The following is a 17,434-nucleotide window of genomic DNA, read 5'->3' on the forward strand; positions in this document are numbered from 1 at the left end:
CCTTTTAATACCACACATATATTAAAATCTAATGGGCGCCAAATTGGGCCATGTAGCGCCCGTTGTTTCAGGGCTACACAGCCTCTCTGACATCCAAGACGGCGTCTTGGATTTCCACGCACGTTTCCAGCATGCCGTGCGTCAGACGCCATCTTGGTATAGGAGTTTGCGCAGGCGCAGATAACGAACGCTGGAATCATGTAAAGTAGGGAGAAAATGGCTTCAATCAGTGTGCAATGCTGATTTAAAGCGATAGACACCATTTTGGGACTTAACGCTTAACTCAACGCACAGTCTTAACCCTGACCATCTGAACGTGTCTAAGAGTGCCTGGAGGACCCCCCCACCAGTGCTATTTAAAGGGACCATGCAGGATTTACAGGTTAGTGGCTGGATTATTGCTTCTGGCTGCCAAGACATTTGTAACTGTTTTTGGAGGTCTCCTAGACTTGAATACTAGGACTCGGGGACATAGTCTAACATTTAGAGCCAGGACGTGCAGGAGTGAAGTGAGAAAATGCTTCTACACGCAAAGGGTGGGAGAAGTTTGGAACGCTCTTCTGCAGATGGCAGTTGGTGCTAGCTCACTTCTGAATGTTAAATCTGAGATTGATACATTTCTGTGAACCAAGGGTATTAAGGGATATGGGGATAAGGCGGGTATATGGAGTTAGGTCACAGGTCCACCATGATCTCATTGAATGGTGGAACAGGCTCGAGGGGCTAAATGCCACAGCAACTTTTTTTTATTTTTTTTTATTCGTTCACGGGATGTGGGCGTCGCTGGCAAGGCCGGCATTTATTGCCCATCCCTAATTGCCCTCGAGAAGGTGGTGGTGAGCCGCCTTCTTGAACCGCTGCAGTCCGTGTGGTGACGGTTCTCCCACAATGCTGTTAGGAAGGGAGTTCCAGGATTTTGACCCAGCGACAATGAAGGAACGGCGATATATTTCCAAGTCAGGATGGTATGTGACTTGGAGGGGAACGTGCAGGTGTTGTTGTTCCCATGCGCCTGCTGCCCTTGTCCTTCTAGGTGGTAGAGGTCGCGGGTTTGGGAGGTGCTGTCGAAGAAGCCTTGGCGAGTTGCTGCAGTGCATCCTGTGGATGGTGCACACTGCAGCCACAGTGCGCCGGTGGTGAAGGGAGTGAATGTTTAGGGTGGTGGATGGGGTGCCAATCAAGCGGGCTGCTTTATCTTGGATGGTGTCGAGCTTCTTGAGTGTTGTTGGAGCTGCACTCATCCAGGCAAGTGGAGAGTATTCCATCACACTCCTGACTTGTGCCTTGTAGATGGTGGAAAGGCTTTGGGGAGTCAGGAGGTGAGTCACTCGCCGCAGAATACCCAGCCTCTGACCTGCTCTCGTAGCCACAGTATTTATATGGCTGGTCCAGTTAAGTTTCTGGTCAATGGTGACCCCCAGGATGTTGATGGTGGGGGATTCGGCGATGGTAATGCCGTTGAATGTCAAGGGGAGGTGGTTAGACTCTCTCTTGTTGGAGATGGTCATTGCCTGGCACTTATCTGGCGCAAATGTTACTTGCCACTTATGAGCCCAAGCCTGGATGTTGTCCAGGTCTTGCTGCATGCAGGCTCGGACTGCTTCATTATCTGAGGGGTTGCGAATGGAACTGAACATTGTGCAGTCATCAGCGAACATCCCCATTTCTGACCTTATGATGGAGGGAAGGTCATTGATGAAGCAGCTGAAGATGGTTGGGCCAAGGACACTGCCCTGAGGAACTCCTGCAGCAATGCCCTGGGGCTGAGATGACTGGCCTCCAACAACCACCACCATCTTCCTTTGTGCCAGGTATGACTCCAGCCACTGGAGAGTTTTCCCCCTGATTCCCATTGACTTCAATTTTACTAGGGCTCCTTGGTGCCACACTCGGTCAAATGCTGCCTTGATGTCAAGGGCAGTCACTCTCACCTCACCTCTGGAATTCAGCTCTTTTGTCCATGTTTGGACCAAGGCTGTAATGAGGTCTGGAGCCGAGTGGTCCTGGCGGAACCCAAACTGAGCATCGGTGAGCAGGTTATTGGTGAGTAAGTGCCGCTTGATAGCACTGTCGACGACACCTTCCATCACTTTGCTGATGATTGAGAGTAGACTGATGGGGCGGTAATTGGCCGGATTGGATTTGTCCTGCTTTTTGTGGACAGGACATACCTGGGCAATTTTCCACATTGTCGGGTGGATGCCAGTGTTGTAGCTGTACTGAAACAGCTTGGCTAGAGGCGCAGCTAGTTCTGGAGCACAAGTCTTCAGCACGACAGCTGGGATGTTGTCGGGGCCCATAGCCTTTGCTGTATCCAGTGCACTCAGCCGTTTCTTGATATCACGTGGAGTGAATCGAATTGGCCGAAGACTGGCTTCCGTGATGGTGGGGATATCGGGAGGAGGCTGAGATGGATTATCCACTCGGCACTTCTGGCTGAAGATGGTTGCAAACGCTTTAGCCTTGTCTTTTGCACTCACGTGCTGGACTCCGCCATCATTGAGAATGGGGATGTTTGCAGAGCCTCCTCCTCCCGTTAGTTGTTTAATTGTCCACCACCATTCACGACTGGATGTGGCAGGACTGCAGAGCTTTGATCTGATCCGTTGGTTGTGGAATCGCTTAGCTCTGTCTATAGCATGTTGCTTCCGCTGTTTAGCATGCATGTAGTCCTGAGTTGTAGCTTCACCAGGTTGGCACCTCATTTTTAGGTACGCCTGGTGCTGCTCCTGGCATGCTCTTCTACACTCCTCATTGAACCAGGGTTGATCCCCTGGCTTGTTGGTAATGGTGGAGTGAGGAATATGCCGGGCCATGAGGTTACAGATTGTGCTGGAATACAATTCTGCTGCTGCTGATGGCCCACAGCGCCTCATGGATGCCCAGTTTTGAGCTGCTAGATCTGTTCTGAATCTATCCCATTTAGCACGGTGGTAGTGCCACACAACACGTTGGATGGTGTCCTCAGTGCGAAGACGGGATTTCATCTCCACGAGGACTGTGCGGTGGTCACTCCTACCAATACTGTCATGGACAGATGTATTTGCGACAGGTAGATTGGTGAGGACGAGGTCAAGTAAGTTTTTCCCTCGTGTTGGTTCGCTCACCACCTGCCGCAGGCCCAGTCTGGCAGCTATGTCCTTCAGGACTCGGCCAGCTCGGTCAGTAGTGGTGCTACCGAGCCACTCTTGGTGATGGACATTGAAGTCCCCCACCCAGAGTACATTTTGTGCCCTTGCTACCCTCAGTGCTTCCTCCAAGTGGTGTTCAACATGGAGGAGGACTGATTCATCAGCTGAGGGAGGACGGTAGGTGGTAATCAGCAGGAGGTTTCCTTGCCCATGTTTGACCTGATGCCATGAGATTTCATGGGGTCCAGAGTCAATGTTGAGGACTCCCAGGGCCACTCCCTCCTGACTGTATATCACTGTACCGCCACCTCTGGTGGGTCTGTCCTGCCGGTGGGACAGGACATACCCAGGGATAGTGATGGAAGAGTCTGGGAGTATGGCTATGTCAGGCTGTTGCTTGACTAGTCTGTGGGACAGCTCTCCCAATTTTGGCACAAGTCCCCAGATGTTAGTAAGGAGGACCTTGCAGGGTCGACTGGGCTTGGTGTTTTGCCGTTGTCGTGTCCGGTGCCTCGTGGTCCGATGCCGGGTGGTCCGTCCGGTTTTATTCTTATTATGACTTTTCGTAGCGAGATTTTACAACTGAGTGGCTTGCTCGGCCATTACAGAGGGCAATTAAGAATCAACCACATTGCTGTGGGTCTGGAGTCACATATAGGCCAGACCGGGTAAGGGCGGCAGGCTTCCTTCCCGGCAGGCTTCCTTCCCTAAAGGACATTAGTGAACCAGATGGGTTTTTACGACCATCCGGTAGTTTCATGGCCATCATTACTGATACTAGTATTTTAATTAATTAATTGAATTTAAATTCGCCAGCTGCCGTGGCGGGATTTGAACTCATGACTCTGGATTTTAGTCCAGGCCTCTGGATTACTAGCCCAGTAACATAACCACTATGCTACCGTACCCGACTTGTTGCCTCTTAATATGCGCCACCTTCTCCTGCAAGAAAGCGGGACGTGTGTCTGGGTGATGTGACTGTCATGGTTGAATAGCTGCCAATGTGTGTGGCCTGTGAGTTGTGAGTGGGCAGCTTGAGACAGTGCTCGTGTGTCAGGGTGAGAGGAAGCATCTGGTTGGAAGATTTGAGTACCGATGGAGTTTGTTGGTCTGTGGGTGATGGGGAGTGTAGTGCGTGGTGTGGTTGGTGGGAGACGCCACTTGACAGTTGACCTCACTCCCCTTGACCACTCGTGTCAAAGTATTGAACTTCTTCCTGCACTGCATCCATGTTCATGATGTTGTGCGCCTGGCATTGACTTCGTCCCCCGCTGCCTCCCACTGCCATTTGGATATATGTCTGGAGGGCCTCTTGCCCACCCCCCCCCGCGGATATAGGATGTCCCTCCTTCTGTCCACCTCTTGCACCAAGGTCTCCAGTGCATCAGCAGAGAACCTTGGTGCATGCTCTCTCGCAGGCCTGGTACCAACTCAGGTCGGCAGATTGGTGAGGTCTGACGTGCAGATTGGAGGATGTGGGATTTAGTTGTGTATGACTTTTAGTCAATGTTTTAACATAACTCCGAACTTCAGCCACCGACCTTCGGGTAAGCGTTCTCCAAGGCGGCCTTCGAGACACACGACAACGCAAAATCGTCGAGCAGAAATTGATAGCCAAGTTCCGCACCCATGAGGACGGCCTCAACCGGGATCTTGGGTTCATGTAACGCTACACGTTACCCCACCAGCGAACAAAAGCTATCTGTTTTTAATATAATGGGTCATTTGCTGGCTTTCTCTGCCTTCCGGATGTTTCTGCCTCTCTCTCTCTCTCTCTCTCTCTCTGTTTTTTTCCTGTTTGTTTTTTTGTTGAATGTGTATTCGGGGGTTCTGTAGGTGACACCTCTCTGTCTGAACACGATGATTGCCTTGGCAACGGGCAGTTGCAGGGGCAGTCTGTGAACACCATGTATTGTTCTATGATGTATAAATGCGTAGGCTTCAAGGAGCTCCTGACATTTACCTGAGGAAGGAGGGAGCCTCCGAAAGCTTGTAGATTTCAAATAAAAATCGTTGGACTATAACTTGGTGTTGTAAAATTGTTTACAATTGTCAACCCCAGTCCATCACCGGCATCTCCACATCTTAACATAACTCATCAGAGTGTAAACATAGGAATGGGACCTGCATCTGTGTTTTATGTGTGCGATGCCTGATCTCTGTTCAGACTCCGTCCAGACAGTAGACTGTCATTTTCAGCAAATAATAGTTACCAGCTACCTTTAAGAGATTGCTCAACAATATCCTCCCTTTAAGAGATTGAGCTCCCTCTGGTGGTAGAAAGTGTGAATTGCATTGATTCCACATGCAAGGCCTGGAATGGAACGCTGATTGCAGGGGAGTCCTGGGGTGGGCTGAAACTTGCCTCCTGCCTGCGCAGGGGTCATTAGGCGTAGGGTAATAGCAATCATGTTACCTACGCCCAAAAATACCCCCTATCCAATTTTTCCCCCAATAACTCTAAATGATACTTTTGATATCACTTGCTGCAGTATAGTTTTTATAAATAAATTCAATTTTTTTTTTCGCCCGAACACAGGCTCGATGTGCCAAATGGCCTCCTTCTTTGCTGTAACCATTCTGCGATTCTATGAACCGCAAGGCCTATTAAACATGATGTTTTCCGCTGGTTTGAAGAGATCTGGAGTACACATTGGGTTGGCCATATTATTTTCTGTGTGAACTCCAATGCTGAAGGAGTTCATTGTTTGCTCTGTGACAATGCTATCCCAAATATTTAATGCACTACCTCAAGTTCTGGTTGATATGAAACACAACGAGATGGAATAAGACTTTTGTGAAGAGTACAAATCGAAAGCTTTGGGTTGTAATTCAAATTGTAACAGCGCATGAGAGAAGTCCATTATGGTCCGTTGACCGATTTCTCCTCTACTTGATGGCATCAACGAAAGAAGAATTCTCTATGTGGAAATCAATAGTGCAAATCTGTCACTTACCAATCTCTAACTCAATGGGTTGGACAACCTAAACTGGATGATCTTCCAACTTTGAGTTGACGAGTTCTCCATGTCAGGTGGCATTGGATATATTCCACATAGGAAACAAGTATCTCATTAATATTTCCAACAGCATGTGCTCCATATAGTAGAGTGCCCTACAGGCAACCAACAGAAATATGCTCTGCACTTTAGAACGTGAGAGAGATTCAGAGCAGAAGAATAATGATCTCCTCTGCCAAGCAGAATTTAGATGCCTTTATAGGTACATCTTCAATGGTATCTGAATATCACTTGGTCAAAGAGATTACTATTCATTTCATTTGTATCCTTTCACCAGATACATGATACAAATAATCATCCACTAGGTTCAAACAAAACCACAAACATCGATGAATTCTAAAATCTACATATTAAACTCAAGAATCCGTAGTTTTGAAGGTATTTTTCACCAGTCAAGAATACAAGCACTCTTTTTTTATATGAAAGGAGAAGAGGATTTTCTGCACTGCCCTGGAGTCCACTCCCAGGCTTCATCCATGCCACTTTCAACCACACCAGACTGGAACAACTTCTTTCAGCTTTCCCTTCTTCGAAAATGGCTGGCCTCCAAAACAGCAGTCTAGTCGAGATTAGGAACTCGGCAGTCTTGTGGAACATGGGCAGAAAGCCACGTCTCGCCGCTCTGTGGCAACATGCATTGGTCCTCCAAGGTCTCAATGTTACCATACTGCCAGCAATGATCTGCCAAAGAATTTCAGAGCAACTCTCCAGACTGTGGCATCGATTCATCTTTATTATGGCGAGACTGCGGAAGAATTTTTTTTTTTACTATCTTTAAGAGGCAACACAAATCACAGGTAAACACAGGCCTAGTACTACTAGAACAAATCTTCTGCAAACATGACAGGCTTTGACAAGATTGAAATATTAATCTAAGAGATGAGACACTACATGGGACATGAGGGGAAATCATGTAGAGGGAATAATACAATGTGTTGTTAAAATGAACAGGAGCAATTCTTGTGGGGATGCACCAGTTACTTTTCTCGTGCAGCCTGGAAGAACATGAAAAAGGTAGGGTGCAACAACAAAGGGGGCGATTTTAACCCTACCTGACCGGCTGGAACCAGGCAGATAGTCAGATAAATGCCCCGAGATACTTGTCCACGCTGGACCTGGCGGGATCTCACTGTCTGCGATCTTAACCTTCTCTCCTAAGCAGGCAGCAAGGGCACCATCCCAAAGCCTGCGGTGTCCTTCTTAACATATGCTCATTGGGACCCAACAGCAATTTTAACTCGGGCCAGAGTGGGGAAGCCGCTGCAGCTTTCCCACCAGGCCAACCCGGGAGACAAGAGGATCAGCCCCAGAAGAGACTGAGAAAGTTAAGTGTTTTTCTTTCCTTTGTGGGGCCGGCAGGTGCTGGCGTGCTCCTCCGGGTCCCACAAGAAAAGCTTAGGCCTCCCCTACCCCGGAATTCCCCGCCCCATTCCCGACTGTCAGACTCTCCCAGATCTCGATCCCGCCATCTGCTTTGTGTTGGCAGGTGGATTCTGGGCCGCACGATTATTTGCTGCTTCCCCACCTGGAACAGGCGGGAAGTTGGCTGGCGGGATTTTAAGTGCGGCTTAGTCATTAAAATGGCGGGCGGAGAGGAAATTAACTGACCAGTGTCGTTTCCCACCGGAAGTTAAAATATGAAAGTTAGAATCCAGGCCAATGACTGTGAAAGCAACAGTGTGCACAGTAGGCAGAGCAGAAAGTAAAATTGAGTTAATCATAAATGTGGACTTAACTTTTGTGTTTTTCTGGCAAATTAAGAGGTGGGGTTATCTCTTTGTTTGGTGAGCCTCCATTAATTAAACTGAACTGCATTAATGACAGGAACCTCACCTACTTTGTTTCCCCCCTCTAATGACATTTCTCATTATTTCTGGCATCATGAATTATAGACAGCATTCATTATTCAAATGACACTGCAAAGATGTACTTTATGCAATTAATTATGTATGAAAAATAAAAATGTTTTCCCTCAATATGTATAATGAATTGTTAACTTGTGTTTTTCCAACTGTGGTATGTTGTGCTGTAAAAATTGATGAATGTACAAACTTTTTGACATAATTGCTATAGACATATCCAAATATTTATGGCTTAAGCTCCTAGATTTATTTTGGTGCTTACTTCATTGCTCAAAATAATTCTGCTATTCTGGTTAATAATTTGATCATACCCTTGTTTATTTTGATTGGCAAATAAAAGACCAATACAGTTGAGTTTTTATAAATGTCAAACTTACCAAGATTGGTTATCCTTGGATGGGGAGTTTCTAATAATAAAAGGTGCATGTTATTGTACGTGGGTGTTGTATCCAGGCTGCACCACTTAAATCAGAATCAATATTGGTGAAGAATATCAAAATGAAGCCACTGTATTTATCAATAAATCAGAAAATCCCAGCGCATAATTTTTGGTTTGTGGTGAGTAAACATGTAAGTTGGCTCAATCGTTAATAAAATTCTCATCTTATCTTATGTAATTCAACACTATTGCATAGTTCAAAGTTTTCAGTAAATAAGCTTTATAGAAAAAAATAGTAATTTTTATTTGCAGTTGTTCTTATGCAGAATCCAAGTTAAAGTTGAATTTTAAAATTAAAATAAGTAGCTGACCTGGTGTTTTTTTTTGCATGCATCTTATTAAGGAAGAGGCTCTGTTCTTGTACATTTTTTTGAAGGAAGTTAATTGTGGAAAATGGTGGCACGGTGCCTCTCCAAAATGGTGGCACGGTGCCTCTCCAAAATGGTGGCACGGTGCCTCTCCAAAATGGTGGCACGGTGCCTCTCCAAAATGGTGGCACGGTGCCTCTCCAAAATGGTGGCACGGTGCCTCTCCAAAATGGTGGCACGGTGCCTCTCCAAAATGGTGGCACGGTGCCTCTCCAAAATGGTGGCACGGTGCCTCTCCAAAATGGTGGCACGGTGCCTCTCCAAAATGGTGGCACGGTGCCTCTCCAAAATGGTGGCACGGTGCCTCTCCAAAATGGTGGCACGGTGCCTCTCCAAAATGGTGGCACGGTGCCTCTCCAAAATGGTGGCACGGTGCCTCTCCAAAATGGTGGCACGGTGCCTCTCCAAAATGGTGGCACGGTGCCTCTCCAAAATGGTGGCACGGTGCCTCTCCAAAATGGTGGCACGGTGCCTCTCCAAAATGGTGGCACGGTGCCTCTCCAAAATGGTGGCACGGTGCCTCTCCAAAATGGTGGCACGGTGCCTCTCCAAAATGGTGGCACGGTGCCTCTCCAAAATGGTGGCACGGTGCCTCTCCAAAATGGTGGCACGGTGCCTCTCCAAAATGGTGGCACGGTGCCTCTCCAAAATGGTGGCACGGTGCCTCTCCAAAATGGTGGCACGGTGCCTCTCCAAAATGGTGGCACGGTGCCTCTCCAAAATGGTGGCACGGTGCCTCTCCAAAATGGTGGCACGGTGCCTCTCCAAAATGGTGGCACGGTGCCTCTCCAAAATGGTGGCACGGTGCCTCTCCAAAATGGTGGCACGGTGCCTCTCCAAAATGGTGGCACGGTGCCTCTCCAAAATGGTGGCACGGTGCCTCTCCAAAATGGTGGCACGGTGCCTCTCCAAAATGGTGGCACGGTGCCTCTCCAAAATGGTGGCACGGTGCCTCTCCAAAATGGTGGCACGGTGCCTCTCCAAAATGGTGGCACGGTGCCTCTCCAAAATGGTGGCACGGTGCCTCTCCAAAATGGTGGCACGGTGCCTCTCCAAAATGGTGGCACGGTGCCTCTCCAAAATGGTGGCACGGTGCCTCTCCAAAATGGTGGTTGCACAGCACGGGACCAGAAAATGCCAATGTTTTACTGAATCCGATTCGAGGCACATGACATGCTGCGTGCACACCAAGGTGCCACATCTCCACCCTCAAGTCTGCATCAAATATAGATTCTAATATACAATACAGCTTGGGATCAAAATTAGAGACCACAGACTCCTCAATCCTTTTCCCAGTACCGAATTTACATATATAACGGGTAAAATTATTTGCCTCAGAAATAATAATCAGCAGAATTGCGTAGTATAAACTACCTTAAAAATAGTATTCTGGAAAATAATAGTCTGAATCATTTCAAAGATTTCATTCAGTTCCATACAGTGGTGAAATACCCTAAGTTAAACCTACTGTATCACAATCAATATTGAAATTCTAGACCGTTTTCCCATTTCCTGCCCCTTTCTTATTGAATATTTTCTTAAGAGTTGAATATATAGTTGGTCTCTGAAACAGTTGGTCATAGAAACTAATGCAACTTTTCTGTAGGAAAGTCATTTAACTTTCCATAGATATCCCTTCAAGGAAATCTATAAAAACACAACAAATTAGTCTAACAATTTCTTTTGTTTCTTTATTGCATTTTTCTTCTTTGGGCGGAGAATGCACAGTTTCTGAATTGCAAGTATGATTGCTTTCTCAAATATAATGTAACTCAAGAATGTTAGTCCACAGAACTAAATGCCACTGGGCCTTCTGAATAGTCATCAACTGCAGCTTAGCCCTTCTTGTTACAGGAGTCCTATAACTCTTAAGATGTTTACACCTTTATTGTCTAGTGCAATGGCTGTAAGCAAAAGCAGGCAAGAGCAGAAAATCTCCATCAACACTCTCACAAGAAACTATCCCGCACTCATTATACAAACTTCATTTTATCTTTCCTTCTTTTATAAACCATAAGGGAGTCTAAAACATTATAGCACAGATTTTTGGATCAGGCCTAACACGGAGTGCACTGACCCCAGGTGATTTTGCTGGGATCACTCTCAGTTCAATGCTGTGGACAAGCTGCAGATATGGAAACCGTCTATATTGAGAGCTTGTCCATTGGCGGATGGGAAATCTCTTGCTGCTGCAGAATTTAAAGTCCTGCAGCAGCTTAAAAAGAGCCAGGCTTTGTGATTTGGTGAACTTGAACTTTGTGGCAAAGTGACAAGTGCAGGAGGCCAAAGTGTGTCCAGATTCTTGAATGGGGCCCTAGAAGTACTCCTGGGAGAAGTGAGGGAGAGGAGGAAAGCATCAGAGAACCTCAAAAGGAGCAGGCAGGAGGCATGGGAAGAGATGGCCACCAGTGTGAATGCCATCTCCAAACTATCGTAGTTGAGATATTGCAGAGACAATGCTTGCAGCAGATGGCACAACACCCTTACAGCCACTCTGATGAACCTAAGCCTCCAAAGGAAGTTCTCCCATGATAGTCCTTGGTGCCAAGATCTACAAACATGGCTCTGCAGTTAATGGCAAGTGCGAACAGTCTGCCTCTGGTGCAACTGAAATCGAATCTCCTTTGCATTCCTTCTTTCACCCTAATTTCCAAAAAAACTCAAGGAGAGAGGCGCATTTACGACAAAGCCCACGTTCTGACTTTCGACTGCGGCAATCAAAAAAATGGAGCAGACCCAATTTAAAGAATCACCTCCCAAAAGGCCAGATCATGATAATCTCTGAACACCCATCATATACGGGCAGACTAAACACGCTGCACAATCCCTGCGTGAAAAACAGGGTTTCACCCGAGGGATTTATATGATGAAAGTGTGGAGAGCTGTCAATCAAGTAGAGAATTACCACAATGGGCTTTTTCATAAGGAAACCACAGATTTCTAAATGACCCAGCCCAAATATCACACTGATGGAAACAATCTAACCAGTAGGAAAATTTGGTCTTTTTGGATCAGATCCTCTGCATCACCATGGACATCTGCAATCACCACAACGCCAGGCTTTAAAAAAAATTTTAAAGAATTTTTAAGATGCAAGTTTTGCTTTTTTTGTAACAAGAGAATCTTCTAAAATTACAAAAAAATACCAGAATGTGATGAAACCAAAGAGGGTTATAAACACCAGCGGGGCAGAGTTTCCATTTACTTTGCACTCAGATTCCAGCGCAAGAGATCGGGAAATTTAAAATGTAGGTGAGTTACGCTCAAAACCACTTATAATGTTGTTTTCTACAATCTTTAACGCTGGTTCAAGATTCATGTTTTGGTGGGCGAACAGGAGAACCCCTTCAGAAATTCACCTCCAATATTTCCACAGTAAAGTAACATGGTTCCAAGGGGTGTATTCCAGTTGAAAATGGGGATTTCGACTGAAGACAATAAAAAAAGATACATGGCATTAAGAATGCATTAAATTATTATAAATGCTCCTGAAGGATCTCAGCTCATCCATCCCCAGAGGATCAATTGTTCATTTGTTTTAGGAGCCTTCTTTCTCTCTAATTGAAAGAGAAGAGAATTGCCCCCCAGCAATCGTTCCAAACACTGAAGCACAACATAGGCACACAGCAATACTTTGATGTCAATCTGATAGGTCTCTTCATTCCAATGAGACAACTGTAGCTGTTTTTACAAAACTACAAAAACAAGACTAGAACACAAGGTTTAAAAAAAATCAAGTACTCTGAAGTTCAGCCAATTTAATGATAAATTTACAGACTACCTAAAAAATCCTATACTCTAAACAAAAGAACTCAAATTATCAATTGTAGATCATCTTCTCACAATCTCTACTCAGTCCTAATGGACCACTTGCTCAAGATTTGAAAATAAAACATTGAGTGATTTTTGAAAGTACATCATTTGGTTAATGAGACCGGATTCATGATACAATCACAAGGCTCAATGGGACAGCAGTCATATGAGAGATAAAGTAAAAGAGAGAGACAGACAGGCCGAGAGAGACAGACAGGCCGAGAGAGATAAGAGAGATAAAGGTAGAGATAAAGAAAGAAAATGAGAACCAGAATATACTGCATTTTGACAACTATTCACATACTTTTGAAATCCACACACATTCCCATTTGTCAGGTCACTGTGCAATGCCACATTCTCACTTGTCAGGTCACTGTGTAATGCCACATTCCCATTTGTCAGGTCACTGTGCAATGCCACATTCTCACTTGTCAGGTCACTGTGCAATGCCACATTCTCACTTGTCAGGTCACTGTGTAATGCCACATTCCCATTTGTCAGGTCACTGTGCAATGCCACATTCTCACTTGTCAGGTCACTGTGCAATGCCACATTCTCACTTGTCAGGTCACTGTGTAATGCCACATTCTCATTTGTCAGGTCACTGTGTAATGCCACATTCCCATTTGTCAGGTCACTGTGTAATGCCACATTCTCATTGTCAGGTCACTGTGTAATGCCACATTCCCATTTGTCAGGTCACTGTGTAATGCCACATTCCCATTTGTTAGGTCACTGTGCAATGCCACATTCTCACTTGTCAGGTCACTGTGCAATGCCACATTCTCATTTGTCAGGTCATTGTGCAATGCCACATTCCCATGTGTCAGGTCACTGTGCAATGCCACATTCCCATTTGTCAGGACACTGTGCAATGCCACATTCCCATTTGTCAGGTCACTGTGCAATGCCACATTCCCATTTGTCAGGACACTGTGCAATGCCACATTCCCATTTGTCAGGACACTGTGTAATGCCACATTCCCATTTGTCAGGTCACTGTGCAATGCCACTTTCTCACTGGTCAGGTCACTGTGTAATGCCACATTCTCACTTGTCAGGTCACTGTGCAATGCCACATTCCCATTTGTCAGGACACTGTGTAATGCCACATTCCCATTTGTCAGGTCACTGTGCAATGCCACTTTCTCACTGGTCAGGTCACTGTGTAATGCCACATTCCCATTTGTCAGGTCACTGTGCAATGCCACATTCTCATTTGTCAGGTCACTGTGCAATGCCACATTCTCATTTGTCAGGTCACTGTGCAATGCCACATTCCCATTTGTCAGGTCACTGTGCAATGCCACATTCCCATTTGTCAGGACACTGTGCAATGCCACATTCTCATTTGTCAGGTCACTGTGCAATGCCACATTCCCATTTGTCAGGTCACTGTGCAATGCCACATTCCCATTTGTCAGGTCACTGTGCAATGCCACATTCCCATTTGTCAGGACACTGTGCAATGCCACATTCCCATTTGTCAGGTCACTGTGCAATGCCACATTCCCATTTGTCAGGACACTGTGCAATGCCACATTCTCATTTGTCAGGTCACTGTGCAATGCCACATTCCCATTTGTCAGGTCACTGTGCAATGCCACATTCCCATTTGTCAGGTCACTGTGCAATGCCACATTCTCATTTGTCAGGTCACTGTGCAATGCCACATTCCCATTTGTCAGGTCACTGTGCAATGCCACATTCTCATTTGTCAGGACACTGTGCAATGCCACATTCCCATTTGTCAGGTCACTGTGTAATGCCACATTCTCATTTGTCAGGTCACTGTGTAATGCCACATTCTCATTTGTCAGGACACTGTGCAATGCCACATTCCCATTTGTCAGGTCACTGTGCAATGCCACATTCCCATTTGTCAGGTCACTGTGCAATGCCACATTCCCATTTGTCAGGTCACTGTGCAATGCCACATTCTCATTTGTCAGTTCACTGTGCAATGCCACATTCCCATTTGTCAGGTCACTGTGCAATGCCACATTCCCATTTGTCAGGTCACTGTGCAATGCCACATTCCCATTTGTCAGGTCACTGTGCAATGCCACATTCCCATTTGTCAGGTCACTGTGCAATGCCACATTCCCATTTGTCAGGTCACTGTGCAATGCCACATTCTCATTTGTCAGGTCACTGTGCAATGCCACATTCCCATTTGTCAGGTCACTGTGCAATGCCACATTCCCATTTGTCAGGTCACTGTGCAATGCCACATTCTCATGTGTCAGGTCACTGCAATGCCACATTCCCATTTGTCAGGTCACTGTGCAATGCCACATTCCCATTTGTCAGGTCACTGTGCAATGCCACATTCTCATGTGTCAGGTCACTGTGCAATGCCACATTCCCATTTGTCAGGTCACTGTGCAATGCCACATTCCCATTTGTCAGGTCACTGTGTAATGCCACATTCTCATTTGTCAGGTCACTGTGCAATGCCACATTCTCATTTGTCAGGTCACTGTAATGCCACATTCTCATTTGTCATCACTGCATAATGCCACATTCCCATTTGTCAGGTCACTGTGCAATGCCACATTCCCATTTGTCATCACTGCATAATGCCACATTCCCATTTGTCAGGTCACTGTGCAATGCCACATTCTCATTTGTCAGGTCACTGTGCAATGCCACATTCCCATTTGTCAGGTCACTGTGCAATGCCATATTCTCATGTGTCAGGTCACTGTGCAATGCCACATTCTCATTTGTCAGGTCACTGTGCAATGCCACATTCTCATTTGTCAGGTCACTGTGTAATGCCATATTAATGTATTGACACTGTGGTCCATTAAGAGTGACAAGAATGCTGCCAGCACGAGGAACCTGAATTCTGCTTGTTCACATAGGTGGCTGGTGGCACACATCGCCTCTCACATTTCCAACATATGTCGCTTTTATATCTGCTCGCAGGAGAAGGTTGCATGTGGAAGAGGCAGTGCATGTGCTTGCTGATTGGTGGGAGGGGCCGGTGGTGGTGGCAAAGATACAGCCATTGACTCCTTATAAGGAAAGGGCTATGAAAGCTTTGGGCATGGAGACAATAGGAGGGAGTGGGGACGTCTTAATGTTAGCATTCTAAAATACCTCGTTCTGCTATTACTCTAGGTGTGCACAAGAAGGTGGTGACACTGCCCATTGATCAGCTCTAGCCAAGCACTAAACTGCTGACTTCCACCATAACAAAATTATAAAATTGCCAACTTCTGCTCATAACTCAACCCGACAGCTGCTGAACTTCTTATCCATGATTTTAATCATCTCAGTATTTGACTTCTCCAATGTCCTCCTTGCCAGTCTCTCAAGCAACTCAGATGTGAAAGTAGCTGCCCCCAAAATCAAAGCAGCATTTGGTTGAGTGTGTCATCAAGGAGTCCCAGCAAAACTGAGGTCAGGAGGGGAGAAACCTCCAGTGGTTGAAGTTGTATCTGACATACAGGTAGATGGTCACGGTTGTTGGAAGCAACTCAGCCCCAACACTTCGTTACACTAGTTCATCAGGGGCGGGCCCTCAGCCCAATAATCTTCATCAGCTTCATTGACTACCATCGCTCCATCATAAGGTCAGGAGTGGGACTATTTGCTGACTATTCCATTCACAACTCAACAGGATTTTGACAATAACCAGACTTGGGCTGACAGGTGGTAGGCAACATTTGTGCCACATAAGAGGAGGGTAATGGCCATTACCCTCCAAGAAACAGTCCAACCTCCACCACTGAGAAGGACAAGGTGTACACCATCACCTCCAAGTGCCCCTCAAGCCACACATCATCCTCATTGTTCCTTCATCGTTGCTGGGTCAAAATCCTGGAATTCCCTTCCCAACAGCAGTGTGGGAGGACCTTCACCACACGGACTGCAGCGGTTCAAGAAGGCGGCTCACCATCACCTTCTCAAGGGCAATTAGGGATGGGCAATAAATGCTGGCGTTGCCAGCGACGCCCACATCCCATGAACGAATAATTTTTAAAAAAATTTCTTTGTTGAAATATATATATATATATATATATATATATATATATGAAAAAAATGTCCTCCTTTTCTTGTAGGATTAACCACTCTGCTCGCTAAAAATAGCCTAACCTGATAGGTCAAGAGAAAAATGACAAGAAGAGTGGGGTCGATTTTTACTTTAGGGTGACTGACCTGCAGAGCGCACTGGTCGCCCCGCCATTTTGATCCTACAGTCCCTGTCCTCGTTTAAATTAGACATGCGAGCTGCGGGGCGTCAAACAAGCATCACGGTGCAGTCACATCAAATTGAGACCTCAAGATTGGGCCTCATGCTCCTCCTGGGCCCACAAAATGATTCACCACTTACCTTTGGCTGGGCCTCTTCGGTTCCATCTCCCTTGGGTCGAAGAGCGTGCGACGCAGGCGCTGAACAGTTCCAACCTAAAATGGGAATTGGGGTACTATTTATGTCATAGGATCCTGGTTTCCATATTAAAAGAGGCCTATCGCCTGAATCGGGTGGGCGCTTTGGACACCCAACTGTCGGCCCTTTTAAAAATGGAGCAGGCAGATTCCATTTTGAGGCCGTTGCAGCCCCGGTAACGTCAAGCGAAGGCAGTGAAAATCGACCCCAATACACTTTCATTTGAAGAATAATGACTATTACACTTACGGTAAGTACTCTATCTATCTTCTTCGTTCATTCTACATACATGGCCAACTTATAGATGGTGACTCCAATGATGTGGAATTACCAACACGTAATGGAGGAAGGGATGAGTAAGTCACAGCTCTGCTTGATAGCGAGATCAAACCAATAATA

The sequence above is a fragment of the Heptranchias perlo genome, chromosome 2, assembly GCF_035084215.1.
Source record: "Heptranchias perlo isolate sHepPer1 chromosome 2, sHepPer1.hap1, whole genome shotgun sequence".
Taxonomy (NCBI): Eukaryota; Metazoa; Chordata; class Chondrichthyes; order Hexanchiformes; family Hexanchidae; genus Heptranchias; species Heptranchias perlo.